The sequence below is a fragment of the Kryptolebias marmoratus genome, linkage group LG23 (genome assembly GCF_001649575.2).
Source record: "Kryptolebias marmoratus isolate JLee-2015 linkage group LG23, ASM164957v2, whole genome shotgun sequence".
Taxonomy (NCBI): domain Eukaryota; kingdom Metazoa; phylum Chordata; class Actinopteri; order Cyprinodontiformes; family Rivulidae; genus Kryptolebias; species Kryptolebias marmoratus.
In genome coordinates this window covers 13,870,206-13,881,125 of record NC_051452.1, presented here as the reverse complement: position 1 = coordinate 13,881,125, position 10,920 = coordinate 13,870,206, and the positions used below count along the sequence as shown (strand labels likewise).

At 39.7% G+C, this 10,920-nt stretch overlaps 1 protein-coding gene and 2 long non-coding RNA genes across 5 annotated transcripts in view; 2 read left to right on the top strand and 1 right to left on the bottom strand.

Moving 5' to 3' along the window:
* The window catches only part of LOC108242155 (NACHT, LRR and PYD domains-containing protein 12-like), a 608,460-nt gene that overhangs the window by 586,833 nt on the left and 10,707 nt on the right, over positions 1 to 10,920 (top strand). The window lies entirely within an intron of this gene.
* On the bottom strand, positions 1,223 to 1,646 carry LOC119616731. Its single transcript, XR_005232736.1, has 3 exons — positions 1,591 to 1,646; positions 1,368 to 1,510; positions 1,223 to 1,278 (listed from the first exon to the last, which is right to left on the bottom strand). It is a non-coding gene; the product is annotated as an uncharacterized LOC119616731 (long non-coding RNA).
* Positions 5,092 to 10,824, top strand: LOC108229276. The gene is made up of 4 exons (XR_001808288.3): positions 5,092 to 5,231; positions 9,596 to 9,727; positions 9,812 to 9,922; positions 10,753 to 10,824. It is a non-coding gene; the product is annotated as an uncharacterized LOC108229276 (long non-coding RNA).

Sequence of the window (10,920 nt, the reverse complement as noted above, 5' to 3'; positions counted from 1 at the left end):
GAGTTGCTTATGACTAAATTAGGGTTAGAGTGCGGGGTTTTGATGTTTTTCTCTTTCTTACTGTTTATTCATAGTCACGTGCTGTTTTTATTTTGTTTTTTAATTATGTAAAGCACCTTGAAATGCCTTGCTGCTGAAATGTGCTATACAAATAAAATTTGATTGATTGATTGATTCCCTGCTCCAACACACCTGATTCAGTGGTTAAATTTAATCACCCACTGATTCAAATAAGGTGTGTTGGAGCAGAGAAACAAGTAAAACATGCAGGATAGTGGCCCTCGAGGACCAGGATTGGAGACCACTGCTTTAGTGGATAAAAAATATAACTTGTTCTCCCGCATGCTTATCACCTGCGCCCCGATAAGTGAAGTAAGCCATTACGTTTACACCTGTAAATGTTTGCTCTATGGTAGCATTGTAATAAAGAAAATGACAGACAGCAGTGAGGCGTCTCAGGTGAATCCTTTTTAGTCAGAACCGCAGCTAACAGGCAGCATCCAACAGTATCACCAGTAGTGACAAAACAAACAAAATACATATGATCATTACCCAAATGATCTACAACCTTTCCCCTTAGATGATGTCTCCATGTAAACAGAAATGATTATTACTTACTCTTATCTTTTCTCCAGTTGTCTCAAACATAACTATACTTGTTGGAAGTTTTCTAAGTTATCCAACCTAAATAAAGAACCACACAGAGAGAAGGTAAATTGTCTTTCAGGATACTTTTGTAAAAGGAGAAGTCACTCGAGCATGACCTTTCGGGTCAAACCCAAGCGAATTCTAAAGTCCTGTAGCAGCAGCAGCACCTTTTTATTAGAAACAAGGAATGGGTGGGGGCTGAACCGGTCAGGACCGATTCTGCCACACAGATTAATCACACAGATAAAACTTAAAGCATGTTGTGAAACACTCTGTCCATCAATTGTGATACAAAGATTATCAGAGGTTCAGTGACGCTACTTGGGTGATTGGCTGGCGCCTGTAAGCACGATAAAATGTAAACATGATACAAATGAACTCAATTAATATCTCTGACATTCAGTGTGACACGTAGGCATGTTTTGCACATAAGCACAAAGGCTGGTAATATTGAAAAACCCTAACAATACTGTTATGTATAGTAAGAGAAGGGAGAGATACTGTTGTTGTCATAAACCCGAAGGCTTCTGTCCATAGAGCGAGACCAAGACCAAACACGGAGACGAGAATAAGGTAAGTGCGTTTATTTTACAGGTGTGGCTATGTACAAAGATCTTTTCCTGAAGGAGTCTGCAAGAGAAGGAAAACTGGGTGAGTCTCAGGTACAGGTTGATTTCCAAGATGGTTGCGAAGGTTACAATGTCTCTTTGTTTGCTTACTAGTCTTAGCTGGAGATTGCGGCGTCGAGGAGGAGCGAAAGGGTTCCAGTGGTTTCCAAGAAGAGCCAGGTAGCAGCGAGGTACGTATCTGTGAGTATCCAGGTAAGTAGTTCCTCCGACCCGTAGTCGTGACGTGGCAAAACCTGAGTCGTAGGCACAGAACAGAGAACGTGATTAGCTCGAGAGCACAAGTTAGGTTAGACGCTGTGGCGGAGAATCTAACCCAGTAGGTTTGATGCTCCAGCGAAGATCTGATCCCAGCCTGCTGCTTAAGTACCAGCTGGTCTTGTCAGTGGAAAACTGGAACACCTGTGGAGGAATGATTAGTGGCATGGCCCAGAAGGCGGAGCCAACCCCAGATCCTCACAGTTGTGCGTTGTCTGCATCTCTCTTGTGATGTCATTGGACAATGTGGGCCAGTAGAAAATGCCTCTTGCATGCTGTTTTGTCGCTTCAACACCTGGGTGTCCTTTGTGTACAATACTGATGTAGCTTTTGTACAGAGATAAGAAACACACGGCGAATGACAACATGCTTAAAGCAGTAGCTGTCACAATACAGAAAGGATGGCCAAACAAAGAGAGGCAACTAGAGCCTGCTCTACGCCCATTTTTTCCCTACAGAGAAGAACTAATTGTAGAAAATGGCATGGTAATGAAAGGACAAAAAGCTGTTATTCCACTGAGTTCCTGCAGTCGGGCTGTAGAAATGTAGCTCACTGTCATGACGTCGAAAGTTTCATCTTCAGTCAGATTCTGCAGGATGGAAGGGTTTGTTGCTCTTGATAGTGTGTCAGCAAGGTACATTTGTTTCCCTTTTTTGTACACCAATCTGATAGAACAGCTCTGCAGTCTGAGAAGCATCTTCTGGAGACAGGCTGGCGCATTGTGAACCGGCTTTTTTAGAATGCTGACTAGAGGCTGATGGTCTGTTTCCACAAAGACTTGCTTTTCGTAGACATAGTCTCTTAACTTGGTACATGCAAACACGACAGCAAGCAGCTCCTTTTCTATCTGAGCGTACCGTGTCTCTGTGTCCGTCAGAATACGTGAAGCAAAAGCGATGGGTTTGCCGTTTTGCATGCAGGCAGCTCCTAGACCAAAACAGAATGCATCGCAGGTTAAGGTGATGGGCTCAGCAACATTGTGGTAAGCGAAGACAGGTGGGCTGGTCAGGCATGATTTGAGACGGTCGAAAGCCATTTGATGTTGGGTATTTGGCAAGGTAGTTAACCATGCTGAGGAAATGTTGCAGCGAGGTAATGTCAGTCAGGCATCACCTCAGGCATATTGGTGATGGCTGTAGTCTTTGCAGGATCAGCCTTAAGACCTTCTTTTGTAAAGATGTGACCGACGTAGTGCACTTCACTCAACAGTAACTCGCATTTATGTGAATTTAGTCTCAGATTAACTTGTCTAGCACGCTCCAGTACTTTGCATAAGTTCGTGTCGTGGTCAGCCAGGTCGCGACCACCGATGATGATGTCATCCACAATGACAGAACAGGGAAGTCCAGTGAACAGCTGTTCCATGGATCGCTTGAAAACTTCACTAGCAGAGTTAATTCCAAAGGGCATCCACAGAAATGTGTATCGACCAAAAGGTGTGCTAAATGTAGTCAGCAGTGATGATTTTTTTTTCGAGGTGCACTTGCCAGAATTAATTTTTTGCATTCAGCACGGAAAACACGATTGCTCCTGACATCTTTGCAGCTATTTCTTCAACGCCCCTCATAGAATAGTGAGGACATTTTAGGGCCATATTAAGGTCTTTGGGGTTTATGCAAAGCCTGATTTCTTATTTGTCCTTTTTGTGCACCACAACTAGTAAGGAAACCCAGTCAGTGGGCTCTGTCACCGGTGTTATTGTTTTCCATTTGTTTGAATTCAGCTTTAACTCTATCTTGCATCGCCACAGGGATGCAGTGTGCTGGTCTCACGGCAGGTGTCACATCTGCGTTTAATGTCATGGAGTATGTTACAGGAACTTCTCCCAGTTCATCACTGAATAGGTCTTTGTATTGTGAGATTACCTTATTTTTGAAAGTATCGTCGCTCTCTGCATCGACTTGACAAACTTTAGGACTTAGTCTGACGATTTCCATATCTGTGCATGCTTGAAAACCAGGATGTAATGGTTGTACATCCTTGTCTACTATGAAGAAGCTCAATGAATGATGTTGATCTTTGAAATCATATGACAGTGTGACTAGGCCGTTATTTGAATCCTATTGCCACCATATGCAGCTAGGTTGGGTGGATCTCCACAGTTGGTCAGTTGCTCCCCGTTTGACACATTTTTAAATGTGTGGAGGGATAACACATTGCATTTTACTCCTGTGTCAACTTTAAGTTCAATGGAAACACCATTAATGTGAATGGTGACATAATCTTCTTGCTTAATATCGGCTTTTGGTGTGATGCTGTCAACCTCAATGCCGTTCACATAGAAAGTGTCAACTAGAGTTGGCTGTTCAATGGCAACTTCATGTACTGACTGTCTGTACGTCTTTTTGGCAGGATTTGGAGGTTTGCCTTTGCAGCAGTTTTTGTAATGATTCATTTTCCTGCACTTACGGCACTGATGTCTGAATGCTGGGCATTTTGCGAGAGCCTCCGCAATTATTGCAGTCAGTTTTAATATGTGGCTGGGGCTTAGGTCATTGTTGCTGTTTGCTGGAGGAGTATTTTACAGCATTGACCGTGTTAGCTTGGTTAGCTAATGTTTTGCTTCCTTCTTCTGTCATTTCGTGAATGTGGCAGATCGAGAAGGCTTTTACTAGAGTTAAATCACTGTCTCTTAACAAAGCCTTCCTGAGTGAGTCAGTTGAGATACCACAAACTATTCTGTCACAGATCAGTTCATCAGTAAGCTCTCCGAAATTGCAGATCTTAGCTTTTATTTTCAAATCGCTGACAAAAGATTCAATGCTCTTACCCAGTCTTTGATTTCTTGAATGAAACTTGTGCTGCTCCATCGTTGAGAGAGACAGTGTAATTCGATTTGATGTTTCCTATATATTTCTGTGATTAACGTGATCTGTCCAGGGTGTCCCCCGCCCTTCGCACAGTGACTGCCGCAGATAGATTCCAGCTCCCCATGACCCGGAAAGGAGAAACGCGTAAAGAAAATGAATGGATGGATGAACATCAAAGTCTGATTGTGAAGAATGATCCCAACATAGAGTTGACTAAAGCGATGTCATGCAGCTCATCAGTTCACCACCAGGGAGAGACAAATCCTCACAATCACCACCAATAATAATAATAATAATAATCTGTGATTTTATGAGATTTGAACACGTTACACATTCTTGGCAGCAACTTGCGTGTTTTGGTCACATGATTGACAGATTTCATAAGAATACTGTAAATCAAAAACTTGGCTCTGCCTCTTTCTTTAAACTGTCTCAGTGTTGGCAGATGAAACAAGGGCTGCTGGGAAACAGAGTTCTAATCAGGAACAAGGAAGCTGTCTGCAACAATGTGGGAGATAAAGCAGACAGGACTGAGTTTGGACAGCAGAGAGAAATGAACAGCTCCTGCTGGGAACCAGCTGATGTCCACACAGAGTCACACTCCACCACTGAGAATCAAAGAGCTGCTGAAGTGTGTTTGTCAGGAGAAGGCTTCATGTGATCACACAGGGACTTTCCTCTGACTCCCACTCAGTCTGACCCGTCATACCACATATTTTCACACTGAACACATGAAGGTGTGGCTGCACACACTTTGATCAGCAACAACAGTCAGTGCATCACCTGCAGCAGGCAGCAGTCAGAGCGCTCTCAGTTTGGAGCTTCAGGGAGGGATTCAGACGTTTTCACACACTTCTTCTTCAGCACTTTGGACTGTTTGAACAAACTGTAAGTTTGCTTTGTTTCATCCTTGAACTTTGTCTTCAGGAACTTTCCTGTTTGTTTCTGCTCTCTAATGTTTGGAGAACATGTTTCTTCTTTCAGCACAAAGTTTCATCACTCTGCTGTTTGAAGACAAAGCTACAGGATTATTAGATAATTGATGAACTAGAATCAAACAACATGATGAACAGCTGATGTTTATTTGTTTTCTTCACAAAACAAACTGTGTCATGCTTGTATTTCCTGGAATCAAACTGTTGTCTTCACCATTAAAGTCAGACACAACAGCTTCCTGCTGCTTCCTGTCAGTCCTTTCAAAGTAAAATAACATTGATGTTAGTTTAGATCTGTTTGATTTTAGTCAGGTTTTGAAGTTGTGTGGAGCTTTGATGGAGCAGATAATCCACTTGTATAGTTTGATGGTTGTGAAAAAAAATAGTGTTCTTTGGACTTCCTCCATTGTGCAGCTGCAGCAGGAAACACTTTGACTAATCAGGACCTACAGTGTGTGATTCTGCAGCTCCTTCACTCAGACTTTCCAGGTAAACTGGAATCACTTCATTCCTTTAACATCATCCTTTAGTTTCTGCTTGGTCTCACAAAATCTCAAACATTTTCTTGTTTCCTGTTTTCAGATGTTCCTTTGATTTAGTTTCAGTCTGTTTAAAATTGTAATAAGTGGAGAAGAGATATTTAGACTTTTTCTTTGCTTTATTAAACTCCTCCCAGAGCAGAGATCTATCATATCTTTGTCTGTATTTCCTGTTCAAAAGTCTGAAAACTACACAGGAAGAATGAGTCTGATGGTTTAAACACTGATGGTCCTCTGCTGCATCATTTTTCAGCTGAAATGCTTTAAATGTTGGACTGAGTGAATGAGAATGGACTGAAGCTTCCAGTCAAAGTCAGTCAGTGTGTGTCTGTGAGTGGACGTGTGTGCTGGGCTGCAGCTCCATGGCTCCATCTAGTGGACTGATAGTAGAAGTACAGCAGCTGATGGCAGCTTCCTCTGCCTCACTCTGCTGTCTGACTGCATTCTACCAGAGGTGAAAAAATTACTAAAAGTGATGTACTCAAGCAAAGGTTACTATGTTGAAATTTTACTCAAATATAAGTAAAGTTACTAGTATAAAGTCTGCTCAAGTAAAAGTGAAAATGAAGTCATTAAAATGTATTTTGATTAACAATTACTTAGTTACTGTTTTTCAGCAGGAGAACAAAAAGGGTGACAAGATCTCAAAATACCAAAAGTGGGACAACACGGATGCCTATGAGGGACAATGTGGGGCACATTACCAACTCTATGATGAATTCAGAAATTCTAATTTGATGCAGATCTCACGTTACATTAGTTAATTTTTGCCTGCTAGAGAATAACAATGAATTAGCACAAGATTATAAAAATAATGAACTTTCTGAAGTTTAATAAAACTGTTAAACTTTCCTGCTAGTAAGTTTTTTCTTCATTTATCAAAAAAAACATTTGAAAAGCTTTTAAAGTTAAACACTTTTAAAATTGATCAGAAAAATGTTAAAAAAAACAACCATTGTTTACTTTCAAACATTTTTTAAGTTTACCAGAAAAACAAACAAACACTGCTTTACATCTAAGAAGCACAACTGCATCCAAGTCCACCCTTGCAAGCAGCAACCCAGGTGACCTTACCTTGTCTGTCTGGCAGTCCTCTTTGGGTTTGAGTAAAAACGAGTCCATAGATCAACATGCTGGTTTTTCTGCTGTACTTTTCTTGTGTGACTCACTTTTACAGTTCCACTTCAAATCATGGTCCCCTCTGTGTGAAATTGAAAAAGAACTGTGGCAAACGTCACAAAAAACTCTCTGAATCATCTTTGACTGGCCTCACCCAGTGATAAATGGTTACTGAGTCTTTGTTGTAGCTGCATTTTCTTTTCTTTTCTTTTTTGACACAGTTTCTATGTTTTCTGTAGACATCAGGCTCCTTTTCTTGATCTGTTTTATTTTACAAGCATCTTGGCATGCAGGTTCGGTCATGATGTGGGATGCTGCTGTGTATTTTGATTGACAGCCGACGCTCTGTGATGATGCCCACAGCTCTGCTTTCCTTAATCGCCTATCAAATATTTTTCAGAATTTTACCCAGTCAAATGCAGGACATTGTTTTAATTTGTGGGACACCGGGACGGGAATAAAAAATGGGGTACCGTCCGGGACATCGGGACATCGGGACATCTGGTCACCCTAAGCACAAAGGATGAGAGGATTTCTTTTTTCTCAAACGAACTCTTAAATAAAATCAAAAGTTCATATTTTAAAATAAAATTATAAACTGAAACATCTCTACGCATGATATTTAAAGCACTTAGAGAGAATAAATTGTCATTTAAGCAAAGACCATTCCACATTGCTCAACTTGTTCAGAAACAAAACCTTTTGAACAAAACATAAAGGATTTTGATGTCAATTCATTCTTGTGGCTACAGTGAGACAGTTCTTGCTCACAGGGACATAAGAATATATATAAAAATGACTTTTAAAACAGAGGAAGGTGTGAACATTTGTCAGACTTTTTATTAAAATGAAGTTCAGGTGTTATGAGGTTCTGACGGTCAGTGTATTATCAAAGGGCTGGACTACAAAAAGAAGTTAACAGTTTAGCTGCTACGATGATCTGAAAGTCTGTGTTCAAAATTACAGAGGATTTATTTGAGCCTGGTTAGATCACTATGGTAACAGAGACTGAACTCATCACTTACTCCAGATCAGTTCATAAATTTAGTTTCAGCTGACACTTTCAGTAAGAAACTCCATCCGTGACCACACTCATCCAGGCAAAACCATTTTTCAAATTGCTACCATCTGGCAAGTGGTTTGTGACAATAAGATCCCACACCAGCAGACTCAGAAACAGCTTTTCCCCACAGCTGTGACTCTCTTCGCCCCCACACCAAACTTCCATCCACCCATAGTTTGTATCTTGAAAAGCTGCAGTTAGACTAGAGTAAAAAAAAAAGTGATTGTCACAACTATAATTTAAACAGATCATACATCCTCTTCAAAATAAATGATTTATTACTTAAACATTCAGGCAGTTCCTGATTTACTGCGGCAGTGAAAAAACTATTCCTGTTCAAACCTTAATGAGTGTTTTTCTTTACTGGGCATTGTTTCTCAAGACAAATAAAAACAAACATTAAACCCCTGTCATGGAGTGAATAATCAGCTGATGTTTGACTATAGCTGGTCTACTGAGATAAGCAGCCTGCAGTTAAAGTTATTAAATAAATGCATTATTTTTATTTATTCACATTAAATGTAGTAATAATTTTCATCACGCTAGATGTTTTAATTAGACCAGGTCCACGTATTGATTCTCTGATATCTTTTCAGATGTGAGTTTGGGAGTTAATAATGTTTTCTGTTTACGATCACACCAGGTTACAGTGTTAGCATAATTAACAACTAGTTAGCCTACCAAACAATCAATCAACTTTTTATTAAAGACACACAAAAAGGTCCATATGAAAAATAAAAATAAAATAAAATAAAGTAAAAGTAAAAAAAAAAACATAATTAACAGATAAATGACATAAGGCAATAGTCACAAATACAGGTCACTCATTTACATAAAGGCTACACCGCCAGTGGTTCCACAACCTGGACTTAAACATGACTGAACTTAGTGCAATATATCAGTCTATCAATTGCTACAGAGCTAACTAACATTAGCAGTGTTACGGATGTCTGAGTAACTTTCAGAAAGCTTCTTATTAAATGATGAAAGCCTTACAAAAATAAACAGGTGTTTTAAACTCACCATCACAGGCTGCATGTCTGAGTGTCTCTGAGGTAACAAAGCTAACAGAAGAACAGCAGAATGAAGCAGCTTCATTGCTTTAACTTGAACCCTGAGCATCTCATAAACATGACAAGGAGTTCCAGGAGTTTATTTCATTATCTTTAGTTTGACTTGAGCAGAAGTCGTGTTGAAGGTTTAGCTGCTCACCAGTTATTAGGTGACATGCTGACAAAAGGATGTCTGTCAAGTTTTGCTAGACGAAGCGACCTGCCGAGTGGGCAGAGTTTGTACACAATCTCTATGGCTTCATTGAAAAGTGAAGTTCCTACTTTGGGGCTCACATGTTAACATTCACACTTTTTACTCTGTAACAGATTTTATATGTAACTAAGTACAATTTTTGAAAACATACTCAAGTAAAGTAAATGTAATTTGCTACTTTCCACCTCTGCATTCAACTAACACTGAGATGAAACAGAGATGAAGAGCCAATCAGATCAGAGGAGGAGCAGCTGATCTTTTTACAGCACAAATGATGGAAAGGATGATTAGAGTTGATGTGCAGATGAATGATTTGTGTTTCCTCTGCAGGTGAAGGTAGAAAGTGAGCTGATGTGGATGTGAATTCAGCAGCATGGATCAGTGTGAGGACAGAGAGGAGGGAGTCCCTCCCTCTAAAACCACTCTGTGTGGGAAACATGAGAGCCAGAGCAAAGATCAGAGGTGGGATGACCATCTCTAAGTGTCCATGACTCTTCTCCATGTCAGAGCTCAGCTCTCACATCAACACACTGCCTTTATTCACAGGAAGAGACCTGAACCTGGAGATGGACCTGAATCCAGTCGTGTAGTCTTGATGCTCAAACACGCATCACAGCTATTACCTGATTTCAAACAGAAGAATTCATCTGACAATCAGTAAGGAGTTCTAAGTGTTCAAGGGAACCATTTAGCGGTGTAACAAGATCTAATGGCACAACTAGAACACAACTAGATTTACTTTTGAATTGAAAACTGTCTCTCAAAAGAAAACAAAATCATTGACATTGGCTGGAGAGATCATCACTGAAAATGTCTCCACCACTTTAAATGGTTTTTGTGGCATCAGTTTATAAAAATAAAAATTGCAGATTTGAAAAAAGTGATGTTTTGTCAAACTGAAAGTCCTTAAGGAACTAAAAGTTTAAAACGGTCATTTAAGTTTGATATTTATATTTCAGGCTAAGAAAGCTTTAAAGGATGGAGTAGTTTATGGTGGACAGAAATACCAAAAGTAAAAAGATAACCAGTAAGAAAAAGAGTGACAAAAAATAAAGATTAGGAAAATGATCGAGTCTTTTAATAAAAAAAAAAAAATGTTTTGACTGATAAATAAGTTATATTGAGAAAAGTTAATTTCAAATTATGTATGAATATTTTTGCTTTTGATATCTGAAAAACATGGCAAACTTCTTTTTTTTTTAGCAACATATTGAATAAAACGTTGGCCCTTGGATAGGATTTTAATTTGGCTGCTTGTGAAAATGACTTGGACCGTCTTCTAGGATCTGAAATTACTTACAGGAAATTAGAGTTTACAGCAAAAGCTTTTTCTTAAAAATATTGTGAAATGATTTTCCTGTCTCATTCCCAGAAACCCAGAAATCTGTCTTTTCCCATCTTGTGGAATAAAGACGGGACAAGTTGTGTGCTTTACTTTTACATTTCAAAGACAGAACGCAATACTTACAAGTAATATTTATTGATAGGAATCAACACAGCAGTAAACTGAGACCTGCACCTGAACCTGAACCTGAACCTGGACCTGGACCTGGACCTGAACCTGGATCTGAACCAGAACCTGAACCTGAGCCCAGCAGTGTGTCCTTAAAGAGCGACCGGTAAAAGGAGCTTTTTTATTTCAAACAAAGTGTTTC